The sequence below is a fragment of the Ischnura elegans genome, chromosome 3 (assembly GCF_921293095.1).
Source record: "Ischnura elegans chromosome 3, ioIscEleg1.1, whole genome shotgun sequence".
In the NCBI taxonomy this organism is placed as follows: Eukaryota; Metazoa; Arthropoda; class Insecta; order Odonata; family Coenagrionidae; genus Ischnura; species Ischnura elegans.
Window position 1 is genome coordinate 19,133,686 of NC_060248.1, and position 26,677 is coordinate 19,160,362.

Here is a 26,677-nt window from a genome sequence, read left to right on the forward strand (position 1 = left end):
CCCCAACATGCGCGTGGCGAGGGTATTACTTAAGGCCGTTTTACACGGTACACGGAATTGCGCAATCTGACGTACGTGCGAAGGCGCAATCAAAATTGCGTCGTGTAAAGCGGTGAATTGCTAGAACACATGCCAGAATGCGTGGATGCGAGACGGCAAAATAGCCCCTGTTCTAATTTCGTTCATGCATTCGCGCAATTCCACGCCATTTTAGAAATTGATGCAGCTCTAACCTGCGCAACTCCGTGCCCCGTGTAAAACGGCCTTTAGGACATCAGCAGTTTACAAATAAAAAGAAAACGCTCCAAGTTCCGCCTGGCATGTATTATATTATCCTTTATTATTCGGGGGAAGGCGAAAGGTTCCCATACCAATCCGTTCGGCAAAATATCATTTCTGTCGGACCTGGAAATACAGTCGTATTCTAATAGGATATTCCCCGTGTCGCTCCAAAAGATATCCGCTCTCAATAGGGTAGTTTCCTTCATCAAAGAAAACGAAAGGCATTGATTGCGATTCATTACCCACCATTAGTGTATTCATAATATACAAATTATTTCGTTTTAGAAATACCGGTTTAGACGAATGGCAATGGTCCATTTTTATCCTCATTTGAAAAGGGCCAGATTGGCGCCCATGCGATGCCACTCCACGTGCCGTCACAGGGACCTAGTTTCTATAGGAGAAGATAGGAGTTATACATCGTCTGAGGTTACCAATGCATGCATAAGGCGCAGAGCTCAGGGAAACATGTCTCAATAATCACTTATTAAAACTGGCTAAGGTCGGAAAGTTTTCTTCGTTTGATAAGGTATTAATAATCCTTATTTAAGCCAAGCGCTAACAGCCAGCAGGGTACTCAGTACCCGCTAGCAGCCTGCGTCGTATCAGCGCTAAGCCTCGCCTCAAGGTCACCTCACAGGGCGGCAGCGGGAACCAGAAATACGTCGTACAGAGAGATTTCCCGGCATTCATACTTACTCGTCGCGTTTTCGCGCGCTTGAAAATTTTCACTTTTCATTTAATCGCGAAAAATAGATATCATCATTTAAAAAACTAAAAGCGTGAAATACGTACTCCAGGAGTAATAATCTTTCGATTTAGGCAATAAAAAATAATAGGAAACCACCCTATTGCTCCAGCAATATAAGCCTAGCGCGCAGCCTCCGAGTCTCTAGCAGCTCCAATCTTAATTCTTTCAACACCTTCTGCCCACTCGTAGTAGTTTTTGACGAATCGCACAGTTTTTTTATGAATTTTTATTCATAAAACAGCTGCGCTACCCTAAAAGCTACCTAAGACAAAATTCCACACCCAGTCAGTTTTAATAATACGCAATTCACAATTGTAATTCAATATAAAATTATTCTCCACGGAGCGCTAGAAGAAAATTCCAACTGAATATTAGGATTACGCTGGAAATTTCTCTCCAGCCGTACATTTTTTTCCTTTAAAACTAGACGTGAGCCACGCAACGCTGAGTGACACAAGGTGACGTAACAGGTAAGTGCTCTTTTGACTTGAATCAACAGCGAATCGTGCTGGTTTTTTTCCTTGCACTCAAATTACCCCGCTTCCGCCGAAAGGCATGTAGAACGAAGAGGAGAAAAAACCTGCACCTTGCACTAAAAAAAAAAGTAGGGAAAAGCGTAGGTCGGGAAAAATACGTCGCCTTCCAAGGATGACATCAGTAAATAAGGGCGACGAGTCACTTCGTCGAGTGCGGACGAAATAATGTTGACGCATTTTCTGAATTTCAATCGAGAAACTGGCGTACGAGGCAACTCTATCATACATACACAGGATACGTAAAGACTAACATTTAAAAAAGCACTGTAGTGCTGTGAAAAACATTTGGACGAATTGAATATTAAATTTACGTTGATATGAAGCAGCTATCAAATTCTCGGTCGTAATTAAGGAGTTTTTGAAATCTGGCCCGGAATCAGAAGTAAGACCTTAATTAGAAACGACCACAATGGTGATTATCTCTTAATCAGCGTAGTATCTGGTATTATCTCTAAACTAACCGAGACTACGTTCTTTCTCTACGACAGATTATTTACAAAAGATATACAAAAATCACGCAGCTTCAAAGTCAACGAATCGCACACATTCAAACAAAACAAATCAATATCATTAAATTACAAGAAAAATAACATTGGTTTAACCTTTTGGTTTTGGAATAACCTCTACATTGTTCAAAATCTTCTCCGCACGTTCTCCGTCATTAGAGGACCTATGAAAAGTTTATGATTTCAGTTGATTTCTCTTTCACCTCCATGTTTTAAGACGATAAATTTCCTTCCTTTGCACAGCAATTACTTCCAATTGTTTCCCCCAGGAACACTTTCTAACACCTACGTCAATACTTTCTCGACGAGACGTCCAAATTATATGGCCTGCTTCAACTGCTCGCTCCGTTTTCATTATCATAATAACACCGCATAATTAGATCCTCTCATCCGAGACCATTTACCCGATCAATGCACTTATTCGGATCTCGAAAACCTTGGCTCCATAGAAAATTCATCACGCTCCACTTATGTTTGAAAGGGAGTCCATAATGCATCGGCGTGAAGACGACTCTCCCCACAGCTCACATTCCACGATCAATTATCCCCGATCCAAATAAGATGTAATTACAGGCGACGCGTTAGAGATGTTTTTATTTTTAATCATCACCAATAGCTTTCACTTTATATATTCAGGGATAAGTTCCATTCAAAAAAATTCAAACGGCAAAAGAACTTGGAGCAGAATGTATAGCTTTTTTAAATGTGGAATAAGAATTCGAGGAGCCGACCGAAAGATTCGATAAGCCATAAGTGCCATGATGGAAGGGTGGAGAGAAAGTTGGTATTAGCCTGCACTTAAACAAAGGTATAAAGAGGTCACGGCTTTACGTCCCGCTTAAAGTACCCACCACAAAATACTCAAACAAGAATTTTTCTCCCTATAAAAAGTATGCCTTGCACATATTCTTTACCATTTTGCATACTGAACGCAAAGTTGATCTCAACTATTCCCTAAATTTTCTCACTTCTTCACATAATAGACAAATTACTAAAACACTTCCTTTTTCTTGTTATTTTTTTCTAGGGTCAATTTGTATGTCAAAGGAAGTTTGTATTTTTTCTAATTATTAAAACATTTTTATGACTAATGGAATATCCTTACATCATTTCAGCAATGCCAATTCATTTGAGAAAAAACCGTATAGTACTCTAAAAACAAGCCTTTTGTCTAGTACGGCACCTAACTTTCAAATATTTTCATAAATATTTTGAGAATCCAATTGTTTTTTGGAAGAATAACTTTATTATCATTATTATTATTATTATCATAAATGAACGTAATTCGAAACGATGGCAAAACTAGGCTTGTTAGTATCCCATGGTCAGAGAGTCAATTCCTTTTCTCCTTCTTATACCCTATTTCGTCAACTTCGAGTGGCATAACGCTTCACCCAAGTCTCGTGGTCTCCTTTGAGGGGCTATTCTTCGCGTGATCCATTCCATCAGATCTATCTAGAATTCATTACGTTCCCATTTTTACCCCACCTTGACTTTGCGATCATAAAAACGTTAAATTCCCATAATCCCCAAATCCCGTAAATACCCTTCACATGCCTTATACACTTCATTTTCGTTGCATACTTAATCTAACTAATCAGACCCTCCATATCTTAACCGTCCACCGCGATTTCGCCCGTTTATTGAAGGAAAGGTTACTTACTCATGAGAAATGCGGTTGGAATTTTGTCTCTTCTTAATTAGCATCATATTTATTTCGAAATAATTATTATGCCTCGATCACTGATGCTGTTGAGAAAATGAATTGTTTTAGCCAATAGAAATCAATTCTTTAAAAAATTGGATTAATGTGTCATTATGTCAAAATCAATGCCCTAAAAAGTTTTCCTAAAAAAATTTCCCTAAGCTACCAAGAAGCCCTCTTAATCTACGTCAGAATGTACTGTCAGCTTCCCCGCCCTAAATGGAAGGGCTCTAGATTTGACGCGCCTCAGGTGTGGATCACACAACGCCGGTTCCATCATCAACGAACGTAGAAAGCTCATAGGGCTTATTTTCTTCCAAGATCAACACGTGGAAGCGGAGGAAAGAAACGTCGGGTCATTTCTTCATGACGAGAGAGCGACGGCATTTCCAAAGGGTTATTTCGTAATCGTAGGCGACATTTTTAAAGCAATCTTATAAACACCGCAAAGGAAACAAAGACTGCGGCACTTGAACGAAACAATTTAATTTTTTTGAAAATGCAACGCAAGACAAAAGGAGTAGGTACAACTAAGCAGCCATTGGGAGCAATTAAAAAAATAACAATATCGAAAGAAAAAATGCACCTTCATGCGTGATAAGGCCGTGAGCATGAAAAGGTGATATATTCAGAGCATTTTCTGAGTCCATATTTAAGCAGAAAAGCAATATATAAAATGACAAGCTACCTAAACAAATCGCTGCTGGTGTTTCGGGCAAGAGCCTCTCTACACTTAACATCGACCTGAGTAAGGCAGTAGCAATATCAGCAAAATTATTGTCTCCAAAGAAGGACACAAACGGTGATTATCCCGTAAACCTGTACGCTAAAGTCAAAAGATGTTATCAAAGTAATTTGTCCCTTTATGCCAAACTTTAAGTAATACCTGAAATTTAAAAATTATGGCACATCAAAATTGAATTTATCCGTACGATACGGAATTCATTTGACCTTCAATTATCATGGACACCGATACATTAATGGGATAAAAGTATCACAGCATTAAATAATACACCGCGCCAACCACATAGAGCTGGCCACCTAGTATCTGATAACCAGCGATTCACACTGCTTTTTTCACAATGGAATATCACAACCAAAAAATGTTTCTTCGAAAATAGGCTTCAACGTCCTCTTTGGCAAAGATTGAGGTGGTAGCTCACAATGAGCGAAGCCAAATTCCTAGAATAGACCGCTACCCTTGAGCTTCAATTTCCTTACGATGGTGAGTTGTGGCGATACTACAAGGCGCCATTCAGGTCCGGAAGCGCACACAAAGAATACATTTTCGAAGGACCGAAGCATCTTTTACCTCGAAATCTGTATAGCAAATGCGACAAAAGAACCTACAGCCGCAAAGTTGGCTGAAACACAAAAATTGTCGCGCGACTAAAATTCTCGGGCTTGGCACAAGGTACTTATTATTTATTTAATTAATACATATTGATACAAGTGGGCTATCACCTGGAGATGAAATGAGAATTAAAATAAATGAATTAAAAGCCTACCCACCTAAGAGCAAAGTAAAGGGACAGAAAATACACTGAAGTGTGTGATAATAAAAACATGCTAATTCGAATACCATACAACTAAAAAATGAAATTTGAACCAAATAACGCTATCTCTAATGCTCCCGAATGAATCACAATGATATCAACCAAAACTCAAAGAACAGTTACTCTTAAAACTTTTAATACTTGCGGAGAAGATCTTTAAAAACATTTTCAGGTAGGTCATTTATTCCACTTTTCATGAATAATTCGTTCAAAATATCTGTTGTGTACTTCTTGAACTTAATTTAAGGACTATCCCTAATCAGCGAAGCTCCCATTACTCGGGATGGTGGTAGGAGGATTGTTTCCGAGAGTCCACGATGGAAGGTAGAGAGATTGGAGGGATGACTATCCAACAAGAAGTTAAAAGTGGTACACTAGACACGCAATCATATCTACTGGTGAATGAAATAGCGCTCAGATTATATACGTTTCAGCCGTCTCGGTGAACCAAGTTCACCACTAACAGCCAAGTAACAATAACAATCATTCTGCGCAATATATTTGTGCAGTGGGCGAGGTGTGTTGTTTATGCTAGCAGAAACCTAAATACGAAATTTAGACATTTGAAAACATTGAAATAATCAGAACAGAATATTCTATTTTTTACAGTTAATACAATTTGTCCATATTGTTATAGTTTCTCTGAAATAATTTTATTATATTTTTCCATTGTAAGAAAAAAATATTTTAATTTTGATTTTTTCGTTGTACTTTTGATTCTTTTCTCATTTTTCTTTCAATATAAATCCTTTTTTGTTATGATTGGAAATATTCAACAACAATTCATTTGAACAGTTCAAAATGAAAAACCTAATAACGAGAAGAAGGAAAGGCATACAATAGACTCATAGAAGAGCTGCTTTAAGAGGCGTTGTGTATGCGGTTAGAATCGATAGGTTCGTAATTCCAAGTGTCTGTAAGTAATGAGTTTTTAGTTGCCACTAGCCTGGACTTAGTTTTTACACTTCTTTTAAACATTAATAGAGACAGCTTGAACAAATACCAAGTAACGGAAATTAAATCAGGACCCAGCCGTGAAGAAGCGAGAATTAGGAAAGGAGTGGGGCAAGGATTCGTTTACATCGAGAAAGCAATAATGAAATCAAATAAAAGGCTTCAGGAGCGAATATACAAGGAGAAAAAATTTAGCATGTTACGATTTACCGAAGGCATTGCTTTCATAGCAGAGACCGATAATGATTTGAAAATAATTCTGCTTAATGAGAGAAAGACAATTTGTAGATATTATTAAAAAAATAGCAGAAAAGCCATTTAGTACTAAAGTCATTTTAGCAGAAAATAAGCAGAATGGAGAAAGTCATTACTGAAACATGAAAGACGATAGCGTAAATTCGAAAAAATTGAATGGACACGAAAAAAAAGAGTGAATACAACAGATCGAGCAAGAGTGATACGATCCCCAAGGAAGTGAAAACATCACGACGGCGACAGAAAGGGAAACGGGTTGGAGGGAGTGAGTGGGTGCCAGGGTTGAGGGTGTGTTGAGAGGAGCGACTACTACTTACTAGTGATGAGCGATATATCGCTAACTGTGATTGAATCACCGTTACTGAAAAGTAGCAGTCACTGTCGGTGATTCAATATTCGAAATCACTGTGATCGGTGATTCTATCACTGGATTCGGTGAAGATAGCTCTGGCTGTTACCAAGTGATATGCGATATATCGCAACCTGTGATTGAAGAGAAGTAGCCGATCACTGCCGGTGACTAAATCACCAAATACTCTAAATCACTGCGACTGTGAATACGGTGAAGTTAGCTTCGGCAGCTACCATGATGCTACTAATAGTAAAATAAGGATGTCTTATTCATCTTGTATGATAAATAAGACATTCTGTGAGAAATATACAGCTAAAGCTTTGAATTATGATGGTTTGATTATAAATATGTATAAATAATGATTGGCTCTTATCAATTCTTTTACCACTTCAAATTTACTTAATTATTGTAATATAAACTCGGAATTAGAACTATTCCCTCAAAAAATATTTTGCCTAATTTTACAATTTTCTATAAGTTTATTTGTTCCTATTGAGGAGAGCTCATTCCTTGGAATTGGACAAAGTAGCAGGAATAGCAGCGCCAAAAATCACCGATGACTGAATCACCGAGAGTGGTGATCGCAATCACAGTTAAGAATCACCGTTACTGATGAGTAGCAGTCACAGGTAACGAAGTGATCCGAAAATCACAGTTCCGCTCATCACTACTACTTACTCCAGGAAGAGTTGTGAGCGGGGCTGCGAGACGCGGAAGGTTTCGGAGGGGGGGGCTGAAGAGAGGGGGAGGGAGGGATACGCCGGGAGGGGAGGGAGTGCTCACGCGCCGCCTGGAGTAAGGTTGTATCGTATTGATCCGGGGGGGGGAGGGGCGTAGGAGGGGGAGGGGCGTAGGAGGGGGAGGAGGGGAGTAAAAGGAGGGGAGGGATGCAGGCCGCTTTGGAAGGCTACGGGCGGCTACGGGGGCCCTAATTAAGCGACGACCATCTCGATTCAATTGACCTGCCAGCCCTAACATTCGTCTAGGACGGAGTTCCCCAGCATATTTGTTCCATTCGTAGACCCTTCGCACACCTAGGACTCTCGCTTCCCTTTCCTTATCGAGTTACTTCATTAAAATTTAAGCTGTTACCTTGAAATTTTCAGAGGGTATACAGTGAACCCTAGGCAAAATATTACTGGACATTGAAAGCAAATAGTTCCCTTATGTACCTTAAAAGTTTTTATTTAAGGTAGGGGAAATTGTTGGCAAGGGTTTATTACATACATTCTAAGAATTCCGTCATTTCCATTTCTGCTACAATTGTTCAGTCTCCCCAACGCAGTCTCTTCCTGAAGGACTTTTACCATTGGGTCTACCATTAAAAACCCGTTTTATCGTGCCGGTGTAGTACCTCCTCAACATGAGGCCCAGCCATCTTAAACGTTTGCATTTTAGAAATGTCAGAGGACAGAGAAGAGAGGAGGATGGTTGTTTTCGAGGCCAAAAAAATACATTGCGTTTACAACCTCGCCACGGAAGCAAGTAAATATGTAATTCAGAAAATATCGAGAAAATAGCACAAGTTTCAAACTAATACCACACGCCAAAAAAAACTAAGTAAATAGCTTTTACGTAATAAGTACGTCCGTCTATCCTCTAAAAACTACCGTTAAAAAATACATTTTGGATTTCTCTATACTTAAGGTAATATTCTAGGTATGGAGCTATATACTTAAGGTAATATTCTAAATTTAGTGGTAGAGGCAAATGTAGCTAAGGGTCTCATCTATGCACCCTGAACTTTACAGGACATTACCTTAAGTTTTAAATTGGTAATGCGACAAAAAAGACAAATAGGAAGGGAGTGCTTCCTTCTATGACTACAGACTTTTCTGTGCCCCCTATCTTCCAAGTATGTAATGTAGTTACGCCGTTAGAGTGAAGGAAACACGGTAATGAAAAGCCTAGGGCGATAAACACGGAGCAAGTAATTAAGGTTGTAAAGCAAATGAATTATGTAAAGGTGCGTTTACACTGTGTAACATATTATATAAACAAGTTAAATATAACATATTTTACGAAAAAGTTACAAATCCGTGTAACACGTTACATGTAACATTGTGTTAAAAAAACAAAAATGCGTGTCATATAACAAGTTTTTGGCTTCCCGCACGAAGTGGGAAAATGTGTAACATGTAACAGAAAAGAGGTGAGGCGCATGGTGGGGATAGCCAGTTGACGGGTTGGCTAGGACTAAATCTGTAACATGTTATTTGTGCATATTTGGCTCCGCTGGACTCTTGTTATAAAACAAATGTTACAAGTACCTTGTTACATTTAACATGTTTATAAAACATGTTACACAGTGCACCTTAAGGGTGTAAACATTGGTAGAAACAAATACGTGGAAAACGATGAAATAATAGCATTATAAACTTCAATTCTGCGAATCTTCAGCTCCTACAATAAGGAAATTGCTAGGAATAAACTCCTATATATTGATATTGGTCAACATATTATGCTCGGGAAGATCAACCGACGAAACATTCAAAGTTCATTTTTAATTATCTTCTTTACTTAAATTCCACAGTATAAATGTTTATTTTAGCCATCAAATTAAACTATTTTCAATAGATTTGACCCCGTAACATTATCAAGGTGAAAAATGTTACGCGGTTAAAAAGTCAATCATAAAGCGAATGTTTGTAGGGATTACTTATAACATTTTTACAAAACGTCCTATGAGTATGTCTTGGTGAAGCCATGCGGCTTAACACAAAATAGTACATTTACTTACACTTTATTTAGCGAGGTAGGAATGCTTAAACGAAAGATAAAACACCAATTTTACTAATCATCACGCCAGCTCCCAATCCACCATTCAATTCCACTTTCCAGGCTGTCATAAGCAGCACAATTACAATTCCTCCTATCTATGAATTAAGGATAATTGTAATAAGAATATTATTAATAAGTATTCAAAGTTAGTATAGTTAAATAAATAACCTATCATATCCATCGCCAATTTAAATTTTTAATGAATGGGTCAAGATGAACTTGCCGAACCAAAAGTAATTGTTTGCGATTTGTGTAAAACCTGTCAGGAAGAAATTCCAAATCCACTCTTTTTCCAGGATATTTCCATTACTCCATTACACGTATACACCAACATTATACTCAGCAAGCCGCCTAAAAGGCGTGTGGCAGGGGGTGTTAGGACACCAGCCGTTTACAAGTAAAAAGGAAGTGCTCTAAGGAAATTACGACTAGCATTTATTGAAATCCTTTATGGTTCGGGGGAAAAACGAATTCCCATATCTATCCGTTCGGCAAAACATCTCTCTTAATTTATCGCTTCTATCGTACCTGGAAATATATTGGTGCTCTAATATTATGTTCTCCGTGTCGCTCTTAAAGATATCCATTCTCAATTGTTCTAACACAGCGAATTATAAGCTTCCGAACTATTAAACAAATCGGTCATCACCTACGTACCATCATTGATTGCTTAATATGTTATCCACTCTTGAAGTTGTAAAAGGAAAACGTTCACTGCGTAACGAACAATCAACCACCACTACTACTGCATTACATGCTCAAAGTTTCAAACTATTGTCATAAAGAGAATGCGACAATGTGACACACAGTACCAATGCAATCGATCGTTGACTGCATTCAAATATAACCCTTAATTATGCGCTACCATGCAGAAAACATCAATATCTTTATATCGATGAGACTGCGACAACATAGGAGCAATTCAAAAGTCAGGCAGAAATAGCCACCAGAAATTACACACGACCACAGGGAGCAATTAAGTTTTCGATGATCGGTCCTCACCGTGAGTTCACCTACACTGAAACGGAAACCCAGACATAGTTATACGGATGTGATTACATCAATCAGTAGTTCAGTAAATACGCTTGGTTACAATGATGCTACTAATGGGATCCTAGAATTTCATTCGGTTTTCCGAGAAGGACTTGCTTTGCAGGAAAAATTCCCTTACACAAACCTAAGTTCATACAGTTGAAGCTATAATGTACAGCAAATAAATCCTTGTGAATTATAAATAAATCCCCGGCATAATCAATAAATATTGAATACTCAATAAGTTGTCAACTTTTTTTCAGTGTTCCTATGCACGTACAAGAGTAAACAATTGTAAATATTGAAGTCAGAGAGCATAAGCTTCAAATTTATCTTTTGAAAACAAGAAGCAATAGTGTTTTAAGGATAACACCTCATCTTCATTTATCAAATTAAAACATTATGTTGCTTGAAGGAAATCACACTGGCAATTGTTTAGGCAAAAGGTTAGAAATATTTTGCCTCGATTGCCTGTCCCCACATTGGACAAAATCAAGGTATCGACGAGGGTTCAATGCGAAAATTAGAAAAGAAATTATTTCAAGGCCAAAGTTATCAATTCCAGTTTAGACCAGCCACCAGATTCATGCCCATTCCACGGAGTACTTATCACCATTTATAGAAGAACAAAGCATAGCCTACGAGAGCAGCACAATTTTTTACGGAATGAAAGAATCATACACCATGATAAGAGAAAGCTGATATTGGTGGGATATTAAAAAAAGCGGTGCTAGGTCTGATACCAGATGCTACCAATAAACCTTCCGATATACAGGAGAAAAGATTTATTCATAAATTCAAAGAAACGAATGCCCTTTAAGATGCACGCACACTTAATGCTTTCCTTAATGTAAGGAGAGATAAATTGCTTTCTCTGTGAATTAACTCGATCATTTTTTTCTCGGATTTTCAACAGAATGAAATGGTCGGCGATCAACAATGTTTCACCCACAACTGCTTCCCATTTACGCTGAAATTGAATGGCGAATCCGACCTCGAAAAGAAGGTAATGGTTAAAAATTCAACCATTCATATTGAAAATATTCTACCGGCACAGGCCAATTTCCATCCGGAATATTACAGAATTCAGCAAGGCCTGCCTCCCACGAAAAACACTGAATTATCTCATTCAATCCGACATTAGGGGTAGTTATTCTTGTCACTTTACCCATGAATCCCGATCTTTCACACCCTCTTCCCCGATCACAGCTGGAAATATTTCTCAGCATCGCGGATTTCAGAGTCATGTATCTGAAAATCATTTAAGCAGATGGCTCACGGCAAAAATATAAAAGCATTCCGGTGAACGACCCCGATTCCGTTACGCAAATATTGGCACGTTTCAAAGAAAAATTACGGGACGGCTTCCCTGTTTTTTTTTCTGCTATGCGCCCCGAGGTAAACAGTTGGGTCGTTTACGGTTTCCTCATTACTGGGAGGCAATTGGTTCCGAAGACATGACCGGAATGAGATGGAGACATGTACAAGGAACTTCACGCACGACGAATCCCGGGAAGATTCTCCAGCAGACCACCGCAGAGCAGACCACAAAAAGCCAGTGTTTTCTCAGCACGTGCATACCGAAAGCGGCCAGAGAAAGCGGCATGGCCCCCGGGGGCACCTCGAAGAGTACCGGGCGGAAGAAGAGAGGCAGGCGGTGATGAGGCCGCGTTGTCTGTGCTGTGGAAGAGGGGAGGATTTGGCCCGGCACCATTTCCCGGGCAAGATGAGCAGTCATCGATCTTGCGGGCCCAACAATTGTCCGGGATTGGAGGGCGAGAGTGAAAGTGAATGATCTACGGTGCCGCGGGGAAAGGATTCATTGAAGGAATACACTAACAGTAAATAATTACTTTGTAGGTTTGGTCAACAGGCTTAGGTGGATTTCCAAGATCATACTCCTAATTGGTGACTATCAATAAAATTCTACTGCAAATAAAAAAATAGCCTGAAATTTTAAAACCTGAATTTGGCTTTTTAGGACTTAACTAAATAGAATATAGAATTAATTTCGGTAAGGACAAAGGGATAAGGTAGATTTCGTATTCCATAATTTTACTCCACATTAATAGATTATATTTTGCTGTAAATACAAAAATAAATTCAATAATAAAATCCTGAATTCCCTGAGGGCCGATTCCTAAAGTACATTTAGGATTAGGCTAACAACAAATAAATACTATCTAACAGGCCAACAGGCTTAGGTAGATAACTAAAGCCATACATAAATTCATATAAATTAATGAAGTTCTTCTGAAAGCACAAAATTTATATAATATTTATACCCTCAAGTTTTATTTTTAAGCATTATTTCTTCAGTGGGATAGTACTTAAAGCAGGGCCCTGGTCTCTCATCGAAAAGGTTATAGTTAGGAGCATACATTACTCATTACTACTAGACACTACGCTACTCTTTAAAAAATTCTCTTTTAAAAGCAAGTGGTGTCATCAAGTTGACGGTTATCCATCAAAATTTTCACCGAGTAATTTCAAAACGATGAGCTAATTATCCATTGCAACATTTTTACTTCTTCAGAGGTATAACCCGTGAAGTTAGCGTGTATCAAATGATTTTCACTCTCAATTCTACGGATTTTTATGCGATACATGACTTAAGCCAAAATTGTAGCACATAGCCTAGTCATTTGTGTCGTGACATGAAACATTATTTACACAATTGGGACTTTGGGAGCCATTTATTTTTAATAACAGGCGGTTGCACAATACATGTTTGCTGTTGGGCAATGATTGTCAGTAAAAAGTTACGTTCGCACCTACCATTTAAATAAACGAAAAATTGACGACCATCGCCACTACTAACTCGCTATATCTGAATTTGTTCATGAAAAATAACCGTGTGATGCAGCCGTGATCCACGGATGACAACATTGTAATAGTATGATACAATGAAATGAGGTTTCCGATGATAAACTCAATAGTGAAGGTATCATTCCGTGAAAGTCCAATTGATTTCAGAGGAGTGCTGTAAAAATAATACTTGTAGTACCAATCGGGAGGTAGCATTACTTTGTAGCCTTTTCTAAAACAAACTACTTCATAGTCTTGTATCTGCTAGACATCTTCCTCAAACCACAATGCCATTGAAGAGATAATACACGAAAACCCAACAGATGTTCATGCTACACCACGTCATTCCATCACGAGGAGCAAGGAGTGAAAGTGAAATGATTTCCGCGCCGAGTAAAGGGAATGTAAAGAGCGTTCGTTGAAGCTCGAGGTGGGGCACACGGGAAACTCAAGCCGGGTAACCCCAGCGTTCATTCCGATTTTCCTCGCACGATACAAGACCTGGAGAATTAATTCGCTATAAAAGAGGAGGAAAAAAATTTAGCCGCAGGTGAAGGCAGGGTACAAGTAACGGGAAACAGAGAGCGGGAGTGAGAGTCTGCGGCAAGGAAGGGTGGGTTAGGTATGTGGGCAGGCAGAAGTAGGCGGGGTGGGAACTGTGTTGAAGGTCAATGCCATTGCACGCGGAAGCGCCCTCAAGTTTACTCGATCAAAACAGTGCGGAGGCGTGATTTCGCCAAATCCTTCCTTCCGTAAATACGCACAGAACCGCAATCACTTCGCCCGGCGGATGACACAAACGCTGAACTAAAGCGCTGAATATCAATCCCGAAAACTGGGGCACGTCAATTAAATGACCGGATTACAGGGCTATCCACTCACCGCTGAGAAACGAACGTAATCTTTGCCAAACGCACTTTCACTGGCAGCGGGAACAGATCAAGATTTTGTGACAGATCACGACTACGAAAGACTCCGTACGTAAACACTCTCGGCTTTGAGCGAGTTTACTCCTGCGCTCCTGTCACTCCAATGCGAAGAATTTTCTTAGAAAACGAATGTTTCTGGAATCATAGCGATGAAGGTAAAGAGCGAAATGGATTCACGGGTAACTTAAAAATACAGTGAGGGTTAAAAGCTCTAATCCTCAGTTTCTTTGAAGGGGTAATAGACAATTCCTGCTTCCACGGCACAAAATCACTCACAGTAACTCAGGCAATGTTGCCGATAAAAATAATTTAATTACAGGTCTCCGGAAGGGTGAAGAATGAGAGCGAAAGATTATACTACTCACCTTAATTTCATAAAGCCATTCACTTCCTGTATTAGTTGATATATCAATAATTGCTATCACTGACAACAAACAACGATAGTTTCCACTGAGAAGACAAACACAAGCATATTCAACAAGACATCCAAGGATTTAGCCACGAACACTGCTTCTGTACTGTGTATTCCACTTTAAGGCACTGAATTTCAGCAATTATAACAACACTTCACGAGCACATCTCCAACAACAAGCGAAAATACAGCAGCAACACCACCACACACAGACACTCGCACGTTCAATATGGCTGGAAACCGCAAAATAACAGACGGGGAGCCAGTAGTAGGAGCGCCGTCGCTACTCCACGTGTGCCAGCGCCTCAACCAAGTTCTCTCAGTCGCCGTGAGAGGCGCTTGACGGCAAGGCACTCGCATAGTGGTGGTCAAAGAAGAAACTACATGAACATGCCCAACTGGGAATGAGTTGCCAAGCGGCAAAATATGATTATGCATGGTTTGCTTTCTCTCCAATTAATGATTGCATAGATTACTAAATTCTAATAAATATTCTAGGTGTGCAGTTATATATTTTTCTAGATACTCTTCTAATTCCAGCCTATAGTCTACAGACAGAAGATGATGATTTGAACCAGGGGCAGATCCAGGATTTTTTTCTGGGAGGGGCACAAGCAAGGCCGTATCCAGGATTTTGTTCTGGGTGGGGCACAAGGATACCTCGTAATACAAAACGAACGCAATGATAATGGGACCGTATTAAAAATCTTGCATATTTTTGAGGGTCTCGGGGGGGCACGTGCCCCCGTGCCCCCCCCCCTGGATCCGCCTATGATTTGAACCCCAATGTATCATCGAATTTATCACCAAGAGACCACGTGAGTGTAACATTTCCCACACCTCGTATTCCCGAATAGATGCTAAATTTGATATCTCATCAACTTATTTCTCGTTTTGTAAGTTTTTCCCGTCCTGTAAGTACATTTTTGGAACACTGATGATTGAATTCATCTTGGAAGATATTTTTTCGATACAATGTTACTACAAAAGATTACTCGACCAATGAGGGGAGATATAAAACATTTTATCAAATACTGGATTGATAATTAGCTGTCTTAGGCTTTACACCAAAAAAAATTCTTTAACATTACGCCTTTAACTTCATCAATATAACCTACCTCGATGCTTCCGTCTTTCGCAAAGGATAACAAAATTCTGAATTGCGTCTTTCTTCCGAATAATACGATGAAATATTGCATATCGAGTGGCTATAAGGTGGCCAAGAGTCTAAGATGTTCTCATTCCCGACAACAGTGGAAATTGAGAACCGTTATTGGAAGAGCATGGAAGCGAAAAGTCAGTGTTTCTTTTTACTGCCGAGAGATGGCATTATTTATTTATATTGTTTAACAACACGAAAGAGGGCAAGGAGAAAAGAGGTCGCACAAGGGTGGATTTTGAGCTTAGCAAATAGGTAAAAAAAAAATTCGGTGGGAAGAAAGGGAAAGAAGAAATGGCAAAAATTGAATAGAAAACAAGTCCTGCGAAAACATTGGTATAACATCACACCGCAATTAATGGACCCATGTTCATATATAAATATGACGGGAGAACGTAAAGAAATGTGTACAATATACTGCGATGAATTTCCATCACCCGAACTTTTCTGGCTTTGAGGATCGGAAAGCGATCATTCATGAATCCCTTCGGATGAGGCTGAACGATATGGTTTACTCTAAAAAAATTATCACAATCAAATGTAATCTTAAGTTTCATGAAAAGTTGTGTTCCAATGCAGCAACGACATAATGTTCTTCAAATACATCTATGTAAATAAATCTCCTATTCTGCATCGTATTGAATGCAAATAACGCACGATATATTATACGGTGCGTTCTAGTGATGAGCGGGACTGTGATTCTCCAATCACTTCGTTACCCGTGACTGCTACTCATCAGTAACGGTGATTCTTATCAGTGATTGCGATCGCCGAAGAGAATCACTCTTAAAAGTCATCGGTGATTTGTGGCGCTGCTATTCCTGCTACTCTGTCCTATTCCAATGAATGAGCTCTCCGCAAAATGAACGAATAAACTTATTGAAAATTGGAAAATTAGGCAAAACATTTTTTTTGGTGGGAAAATGTATGATTCTGAGTTTATATTACGATAATTAAGTAATTTTAATACGGTAAAGGAATTGATAAGGGGCAATCATTAAAATCCCGTCGGCATTTTTTTTAAACACATCACGTAATCAAACCAACATGATTCAAACCGTTAGCTATATATTTCGTAAATAATATCTTATTCATCATAAAAGATTAATAAGACATCCTTTATTGTTATATTATACTGTTGGTAGTAGCCGAAACTAACTTCACCGTATTCACAGTCGCAGTGAATTCGAGCATTCGATGATTTAGTCACCGGCAGTGATCGGCTACTTCTCTTCAATCATAGGTAGCGATACATCGATGATCACTAGATAGCAGCCTATCACCAGCTATTCCTTAGGGCTATCTTCATCGATTCGCAGTCACAGTGATTTCGAGTATTCAATCACCGACGGAGATTGCTACTTTTCTGTAACGATGATTCAATCACAGTTAGCGATATATCGCTCATCGCTAGTGCGTTCCATAAGTAATGGCACCTAATTTTTCCTGACGCAACTGTTCGCTTTAGGGTGTTCTAACCTATTGGGCTAGCTGGAGGGGTATGTTAGATTCAAAACGCACCCCGTCTCATTCAGCCGCAAGGTGCCGCCAAGTCAGGAAATGCTTTCCCGTGGACGTCATAATGAGTAGTTCTGTGATATTTTGCGTTAAACTTGGGTAATCCGCCACCGAACCGTATCAATTATTTTATTAGGGCTTTGGGAGGGATTGCTTCTCCAAATCGTAAGATTTTCGATGGCTTATGTCGTCATGGAGGGCCGAGAGGAGATCACCAACGAACCTCGCAGTGGACGACCGTCATCCACAAATGCATGGATCCATGTACAGGATCAAAACCATGCTCATTGTCTTTTTTCGTAAATATCAGGACAACTGTGAACTCCTATTTCTTCTTGGAAGAGCTCAAAATACTGAAAAGGAGGGTCGCACACAGACCGCAGCGACTTCGACGTCGCGTGGAAAGTTCACCACGACAACGCGACGAGTAACAGCGCCTTCATTGACAACGACTACCTGGCCAGGGATCTTCGGCATCTTGTTTTCATCACTGATGCTTCCTATACCATCTGCCAAACTTTTCAGAGTATATTTATCTCCACGTAAGCGTTGTCAATACCAATATTTCTACATTAACAACTATTATAAATAAAGCATACATACGAATTACGAGAAATAAATTACTATCGATAGCGTCTTGTTCGATTGTACTGTAAATCCCAACACTTTCTCGGCGTAATGTGTTCATTGTCCGACGACATTAGCAGTCAACTAGTTGAAGTGCCGTATGCTCAACATAATATTTTGTGCTCGTTGATAATTTTTTTACGGAAAACACCATGAATGCAGAGTTTCCTTCACGCTAATTAGTTATGTTTTGAACTACTTCCTCTTCACTCTCTCCCCAAGTTGATGTCATGTCGGTTCATATTCATCATCTAAATCAGAGGTCTCCAAAATACGGCCCGCGGGCCGGATCCGTCCCGCACACTCGTTTCAATTTGCGCGCGATTCTCGCTCGGTTAACTCTGTCAGACACCGCTAGGAGCGTGCTTGTACGTGACAGCTCAAAATAGACGTTGGTATCGGATACTTCAGCAGACGTTGTTATCGGATACTTCAGTAGACGTTGGCATCGAATTCTTCAAGTTTCGGCAAATTTGCTATCCGGCCCGCGGGGCGCTTCGGAACTTGAAACGTGGCCCTCGTGGCCTAGTAAATTGGAGACCCCTAATCTAAGTCAATACTGTTTAACCTTTCTTTTTTTTGTACATTATTTATCTTTTGTTCTATTGGTAATTCTTACAATACAGTCCACCGAAATGTCCATGACGGATAAATGTATGAAAGATCACATACAACCCATATACTACAACATATATATTATTTATAACGTTGGCTGAAATGGAGACATAAAGCCGGCGGGAATCCGATAAAAATTATTCCTCACACTACAACATTTACCGTACAATCAATATCATCACATCATTACTTTATGCGCCTCAAGAGCGATAAAGATGTACCGATGAGCCATAAGCCAGCCAGTTCAATTAAGAATAAATATTTTGCGCCAATGAATTTGTTGTGTGTGTATACAGTAAGACACAGTGTGTACTGTTGTGTTTGCGTGAACATAAACTTAAATCTAATAAAATATAATTTGGCATGAATTAAATTTTTTGTCATTTTTTAAATATTTTTATTTTTTCAAATACTTGCTTTTTTGTAATTACTCCATTTTTTATTCACTTGTAGTATTATATTATATTTTTTCTAATATGCAAAAAGCAAAGATTTTTTTTATCTTTTGATAAGATTTTTTAATCATTTTTTAGAAAAAAATTAGATGAAATAGCGCAGTGAAAAATAAACTAGAATAACAAGAAGAAAAGACAAAGGAAAGACTCATAGACGAGTAATTTTTTGAGGCAGTTTTTATGTTGTTTGGAACTGATGTGTCGTAATTCCATATGTGTGTTGAAAGTTAGGTTTTGGGTTGCCCCGAGCAATTTATTACTATTTAAATCTCTGGAGGTTAAGACCAATGCCGTCTTGATAGGTCTCACTCAATCGCGCGTTCAGGCCATTTTCAATTCTAGAATATGACAAATTTCCATCCATCTTCCCGCAATAAACTCAATTCGATTGTACATAACGTATACATCGGGATAATTCTAGCTCGAAGAAATAACATTAGTTAAAATGTTTGAAGTTGTATTCGAGATTAGGTTTGTTCCATCAAAATCGGCGGCGACATTGTGAATACAAAGTATTTATTTTATTTCCAGTTCATTAATCGTGTGTGAACCATGTAGGATCTAAAGCGGTCAGTTGAATCACCATGGAGAGAAATATATAGGACAAAAATTGGAACTAGCTAGATTATTCTAACAGACGCAATCCATTCCGGAAGTCCTTCTTCCCCATTCATAAACTATCCATATCCTTTTTCTTGAATTGTTGAACTCTATTTTATTTTATTTTCGTGATTTTCTCATCGAGCACGTCACCAAATACAATACGTAAGTAGCACTTTAAACCGTTCTGCTTATCAGATAATATATCGCTTTGAAACTTGGACACTTCCGGTAGAGCAGAGTGGACTTAACACTGCCGTGACGGAGGTCGATAAAGTTTTAAAATGACAGAATATATATATTAATTATGCCACTGCGGTGTTTGAGGGTACAGAGTAAAAAAATGACAATGGATGTTGAAATAAAACCTGCATTATTCCAACATTATGCGAAAAAAGGAATTTATTTTATCTCCATTTTAAATTTTGCATTACAGTAAATTTAGAATCACTTTAAATTTTGATGACAGTGAATTTAGTACAATGATGAAGTTTTCACAGTACACATCATCGTCCTATGTTTTGAATTTATCGGCAACCGTATCGGCTTTACATTGGACAAAAGCGACAGCGAAAAAAAGTGCCCAGTCGTCGTATATGCCGGGCTCGCTTGGGAAATTAGGGTCGACCAGCCAGTCGTACACCTTCTGCAGCATTTCATCCAGGTACCCTCCGACTTGCACGCCCCTGGATACCATTTCCCACGATGGCCGCACGTAGGGTGTGACGTCGTCCTCAGAGCCGCTCAGCATAATCGGGAATCCAGCAGATTCTACGATTGGGCGGATGCGATAATTTTCGTCTCCCGCCTGCACCGCCACATCTCTACGATGAGGCTCGTCTTCGACCGGTGGTGGACCACCAATTGGTGCGGGATCGGCTAATACCTCCTCGATTCCTTCGTCCGCACTTGGATCATGATAATCCGTGCTTTGTCCTTCTTCCAAGTCGTCCCGTGGGGGCTTGAAGCAAAGGCTTATTGTACTGCCCATCTCGGAAACAATAGCTTCCACAATACTCGAGTTGATAAGTGCTTCAACTTCAGTATTGAGAGTGGTTCAAATACTTGAAATACTCTTTCTTTACAGCGATAAAGAGCAAGCGAGAATCAGCACACACAGTCAGCATCGGCTGGTTTCAAAACCTCAACGAAGCATTTTATCGCCATAGTTACCAACAATGTATTCAACCGTATAGATTTGATTCCTCTAAAATTTTCGTATAAATTACTCTTACTTGATCTCTTCAGGAGAGAATTATTTTTCCTTTTGAACTTTTTTCCCTTTTTGATTCATTTTAATAATTCTACATTGTTTCTAATTATAAATGATTAAAGTAATAATTTAATAAATGGAGCATGGATATTTCTATTTGGAATTGGAAATATATAATGAATAGATCGGAATTGGAACGAAACAAAAATTAAATTGAAATTGAAACGAAACAGAAATTATAGATTTCGAATTTAAATAAAATACAAGGAAAAATCTTTTATTTTAACCTATATTTTAATTCTTATTATGTGATTCTACAAAATAATAGTCTCTAGATTCACAATCCTTCTAATTTTTACTACGTTTTAAGATCCATTCGTGCGCCTCTACGATATCAATGTTTCCAGTTGTTCTTAAGATGGGACTTAAAATTTAAATATAGGCTTATGATCATAATATTAATATAAAATGTAAAACGAAGTCATGAAAGTTGCCTGGACTCACTCAACCGAATATCATCCAGCCGCATCACGAGATTATGATTTCTTATAAAATCATTCTGCATCTCGTTTAAAACCTCGAAGGTGACTCCCATTTTAACTATTCAAGGCAATAGCTCCAAAGGCCCCCCTGAAAAGCTTAGATGGTCTTTCCACACCAATTTGAGACTGTGGACAAGTGGTTGTAACGTTAGTAGGTAATATAGTAGGTCATTTTAGTAATACAGGGTGTTTATAAATGAATATCGGGGTTTTAAAGATTTATAAAATTTATTACATTATACTTTCAGCTATAAATCATATGTCAAATTGAAGAGAAACTCAAGCAGTTTTATATTTTAGCAACAATGTACATGTGTGTAAAATGTTTCCGTCTTGATCCGCTAGATAGTGGTAGTAGCAAAGATGGCGACTAGTGAACAGAAAGCGTTTTGTGTTTTACAGTTTTCAAAGACTTGATCTGTAGTTACTTTGCAACGTGTGTTGCACAGTAACCCCAGATCCGCACATTATGAGTGTTTACATGTCTACTGAGGTGAAAAGTCGATTCATCACTGAAGACTACATGATCCAGAAAATCATCATCGTCATGAAACAATATTTCCATTGTGAATTTGGCAGGTAATCCGTGGTCTGTAGGCTTTAGAGCCTGTAATAACTGTAAACGGTAAGGACATAGTTGTAAGCGTTTACCGAGAAATTTCCAAGCAGTCGACACAGGAATTTCTAATTCACAACTAGTCTTCCGGACTGATTTCTTCGGGCTACAATGACCGAACGACTCTTTCACTCGCTCAACAGTCTCTTCGCTAACTCTTGGTTGTCCTGTGCTCTTCCCTTTACAAAGACAGCCTGTATCTTCACACTGATGATACCATCTACGGATGTTCACTTAGAGGATCAAAACCGAATTTAATGCGGAACGCACGTTGCACAGATTATGTCTTTGCAAACTGTAAAACACGTAACGCTTTCTGTTCACTAGTCGCCATCTCTGCTACTACCGCTATCTAGCGGATCGCGGCGCAATAATTTCACACACATGTGCATTGTTGTCAAAAAATAAAACTGTTTGAGTTGTTCTTTAATTTGACATAAATTTTATAACTGTAAGTATATTGTAATAAATATTATAAGGCTTTAAAACCCCGATATTCATTTATAAATGCCCTGTATGTCAAAAAGTCTGTTAGAAGGGTTATCACTTCGCGCGCAACAGAAATTTACTATGGTCAGGTCAGAGTCCTCTATATTGCCATATAATAACGACATGATGAGAGAGTAGTGTTGAGAGAGCAATCTAGAGGACTCTGGGTCAGGTTGTTAGGTAGCGACTTCTAGTGATATTTGTAAGAATTTAATTAAACATTAATGATGACACTCTTTTGTATGGATTGGAGTTAGGTCAGTGGTTGAATAATGTTTTTTAATAATTTTAAGACGAAAATGAACATTATTATATATGCAGTATATATATCGAAGTTTATATCCACCTATAACTAGATCCATATCTATAAAATTCCGTTAAGTAAATCCAAGTCTGAGAACATGCAAGCCATTACTAAGTATTTTGCAACTAATGAAATTAAGACTTGTCACGGCACAAAAGGAACCAAAGCACTCTTTCATTCCTTCCTTGAGGGTTGGTTCCATAGTATGCCAAAAAGAGCAAGGGAATTCGAAATATTGAGCCAAGAAGAGCCAAATCGTGACAGAATGCCAATTCAAAACACTGCGAACCAGAGATTCCCGCCATTATGCAAGTAGTTCACCTAAAGCTACCTAGGAGGCGCTGCAGTCATCAAGTTGGAAGGAATGCTCGTTGGACGATTCTCGGCGACTCGCTAACCGATATATTGTTTTCTGAAGTTGCTCACTCCAAGCAAACAGAAAATGAGATTTAGAAAAGGATAGGGCAGTCAAAATAATGTTATTGACAATATATTTTTCCTTCCAAAGTGGAAAACTCATTTGAAAACACCATTTATCGGAGTCGGTGCGAATTTCAGGGAATCATTGGCCAACATAGGCGGATCTATGGGGGGGGGAGGGAGACACGGGGGCACGCCCCCCCCCCCCCCCCCCCCAGGCTCTTAAAAAACATGAAAGATTTTTAAAACGGTCCCATTATCATTGCGTTCATTTTGTATTACGAGATATCCTTGTGCCCCCCCCCCCAGAACAAAATACGGCCTTGACTGCCCCCCCCCCCAGAAAGAAATCCTGGATCCGCCTCTGCTGGCGAATCATCATTGTCAACACGTGCATTAGTAGAACTCTTACAATTAACCTCTTTAAGAATTTTGTGAAATAAGGTGGAATTTAAGTGTTAATAGCACAAGAGGTAGCGAGAAATGAATCCACCAATCGCTAACAGAAGGGTTTTTAGCATTACATAAAAACAATCGATTCAGACATGGATTTTTTCAGTCATAACGCGGCGTAAGTGAATTCAAAAACCTTAGAAAACTCCATAAGCTTCCTAAAACTATTTATAATTTATCAACTGATATTTCAGCGAGCTATTTTGGCTAAAATTGGCTTTAGCTAAATTGGCACAGAGCTCCATTCTCACGTAAATTATTTATCTTTCAATTTAAGATCTCAAATGACCCGGAAAAACCGATATATTCTTAACCGCTGTACATTATAAAATAGAATAGGAACAGAAGAACAAAATTGGAGCAAAATATTGATGCCGTCGACGATGGTTTACTGATTGCAGGCAGCATTTAACACATTAGAATAATAATTTCCATCCACACATACTACAAGACTACAAATATTAATCTACTACAGATATTAAGAAGAATTAAAGAATTCAAATTTCATATAAATTTTGCAATGTTGAAGACCAAGAGTTTATACTTATATTATATATTGAAGAATGATCAGCATGACTAAACTCAACGTAGAGACGTTGAGCAGGATTTCAAAACACTCATCATTGATCCATCACAATTGCAGGTCTTACAAAGCTATTCCTTCCCCTACCCCCCAAACCTCAAATGCACCAATGCCTTTGCATGCAAAATATTTCTAGCGGAGATCCTCACATGCTGTAATCCGGTGGAGTATCTACACATTCCTACCACGACCTATTTTAGAATAAACTTCAGTAAATTTACCAGTATAAGGTATCAAATTCCAAATTCTGAATTCACTTTCTTCGCTTAAAAACAGATGCAGTGTGAATAGAATTTCCCTCCGAATTACTGAGAGTAATTACATCACTCGTGTACAGGGGCGGATCCAGGATTTTTTTCTGGGGGGCACAAGGATCTGACAAGGCTTCTCATATTTGAGATTATGAAACAAAATACAACAATTACTGTAGAAAATATTCTCTTTATTTTGAGATGAAAGTTAATAATATTAAATTTTCATGATTGGGGCTCCTTAATACATGTAATAATACGAACGTAATGACAACCGTATTAAAAATCATGTCTGTTTTTGAGCGTTTTGGTAGGGGGAGGGGCACGTGCCCCCCCCCCTAAATCCTCCTACTCGTGTATCCTAATCACTTCTCGATAGTGTCGTTTATTCTTCTAAGGAAGTTGAAAAACTGATCTGACAAACTCTAAATAACTGCTCACCATAGGGATGCAGTGTATAATAGAGGAAAGGTAGTTTATGATGTGAGTTCTGGTTTAAAAAAATCGCTCATTGTAAGACCGTAACTTAGGCACTTTTAATGCTATAATATTCCCGAAAATACTTATGAGTTGGAAATAATTTTCACTGCAGATTCAATTATCAGCTCATTGAATGTATTTTCATCTCAAATCGGAGTTTCTTAATGATCTTCAATTGGTATTGAATTTAATGCTCAAATACTTATGTTAATAATGCAGCGATGCAGCCAGAAAGTAGATATTATAAGTAGGGATGTGTGATTACTCGAAAATTCGAGTCGAGTCGAGTAGTTGGTACTCGACTCGAGTGTATCGAGTAGCATTACAAATGTCGATTCGAGTAGTTTTGCTTGCTGTGCGGTCGAAGTCAGTAAGTTCAGAAAACGGCCGAAAAGAGGCGTTATCATGAAATTCGTGCAATAGCATCCTATATAAAGTCGATAAGTCGTTCTAATGCCTTTGCCTGGGAGTCCCACCTTGCTGCATATATAGCGTTCAACCACTATAGCAGCCGTCAAATCTTGCAATTTTGGCAAGAAAGTACTTGCCCAGCTACGTGTGTGTAGCTAAGTGTGTAGCGAAAGGCAATTTTCTGTCGGTAGTGATAGAAGTCAAAACCTTCTCTCTAAACATGCGGAACGATTGGTTTTTCTGCATGAGAATTTGAAAGGGTAAAATATTACACGATTCGTTGGCGCAAATAATGTTCATAAAAAATGCGCAAATTCATTTACTCAGGGTTCTTCCAGGCAGTTTAGATACACATATTAATTGAATCGTCGACATATAAAGAGGTTAATTCATTTAAATAGTGCTTTTTGGACTGTTTAAGGGCACATTAATTTTCGTCCATATTCTGACAGGATTACCATCATCTTTCCTCATTATCTAATCCATTTCACATCAGGCTGAGTATTCAGAATAGAAAATTTGCAAGGGGATTGGAAAAATGAGCGTACATTTTTGTATTTCCTGGTCCAGAAATAACCAAACTCGACTCGACACGACACTCGCGAGTAGTTTTCAACTCGACTCGAGATAAAAAAAGACTACTCGCACATCTCTAATTGTAAGCCTCATAAGCATAGGGGTTTTCGATCGAAACTCTATTGCATTGAGATACGAGCAGTGGCGGCTTGCCTGTAAGGACTCTCGGACGCCGCCCCTCCCAAAGATTTGAAAATGGAAAAAAATGAAATACCCATTCAATTGTAATTATAAATCTATTAACCAAGCTGTTTTTTCAATCGCATGCATCGAAAATGTAGATAAAACATGCAAAAATAGCGCGAAACGTTCGTATTTGTAGCCGCGGGGCACTGGCCAGAACGTCCCAATACATCGCCATGCTATAAGAAGAGTGGTAGTGGTGGGGGCTGCTGGTGCTATGAAGCGTCTAAGCTTGTGTCTTGGGACGCCGTCGGAGCATGTGTAGAGCGACGTATCTGGTGAGTTGACATCGCCGCGCCGGCCGGCGGTCGTATAATCTTGAT

General features: G+C 38.8%; 1 protein-coding gene across 4 annotated transcripts in view; it reads right to left on the minus strand.

The window, feature by feature from the left end:
* LOC124155500 (unconventional myosin-XVIIIa) overlaps positions 1-15,094 on the minus strand; it is a 730,850-nt gene extending 715,756 nt beyond the window's left edge. For all 4 annotated transcript variants that reach the window (XM_046529364.1, XM_046529362.1, XM_046529363.1 and 1 more), the window contains exon 1: positions 14,813-15,094. The gene's annotated coding sequence lies outside the window, so the exon portion shown is untranslated. The remainder of the gene's footprint in view (positions 1-14,812) is intronic.
* Positions 15,095-26,677: the final 11,583 nt, after the last annotated feature.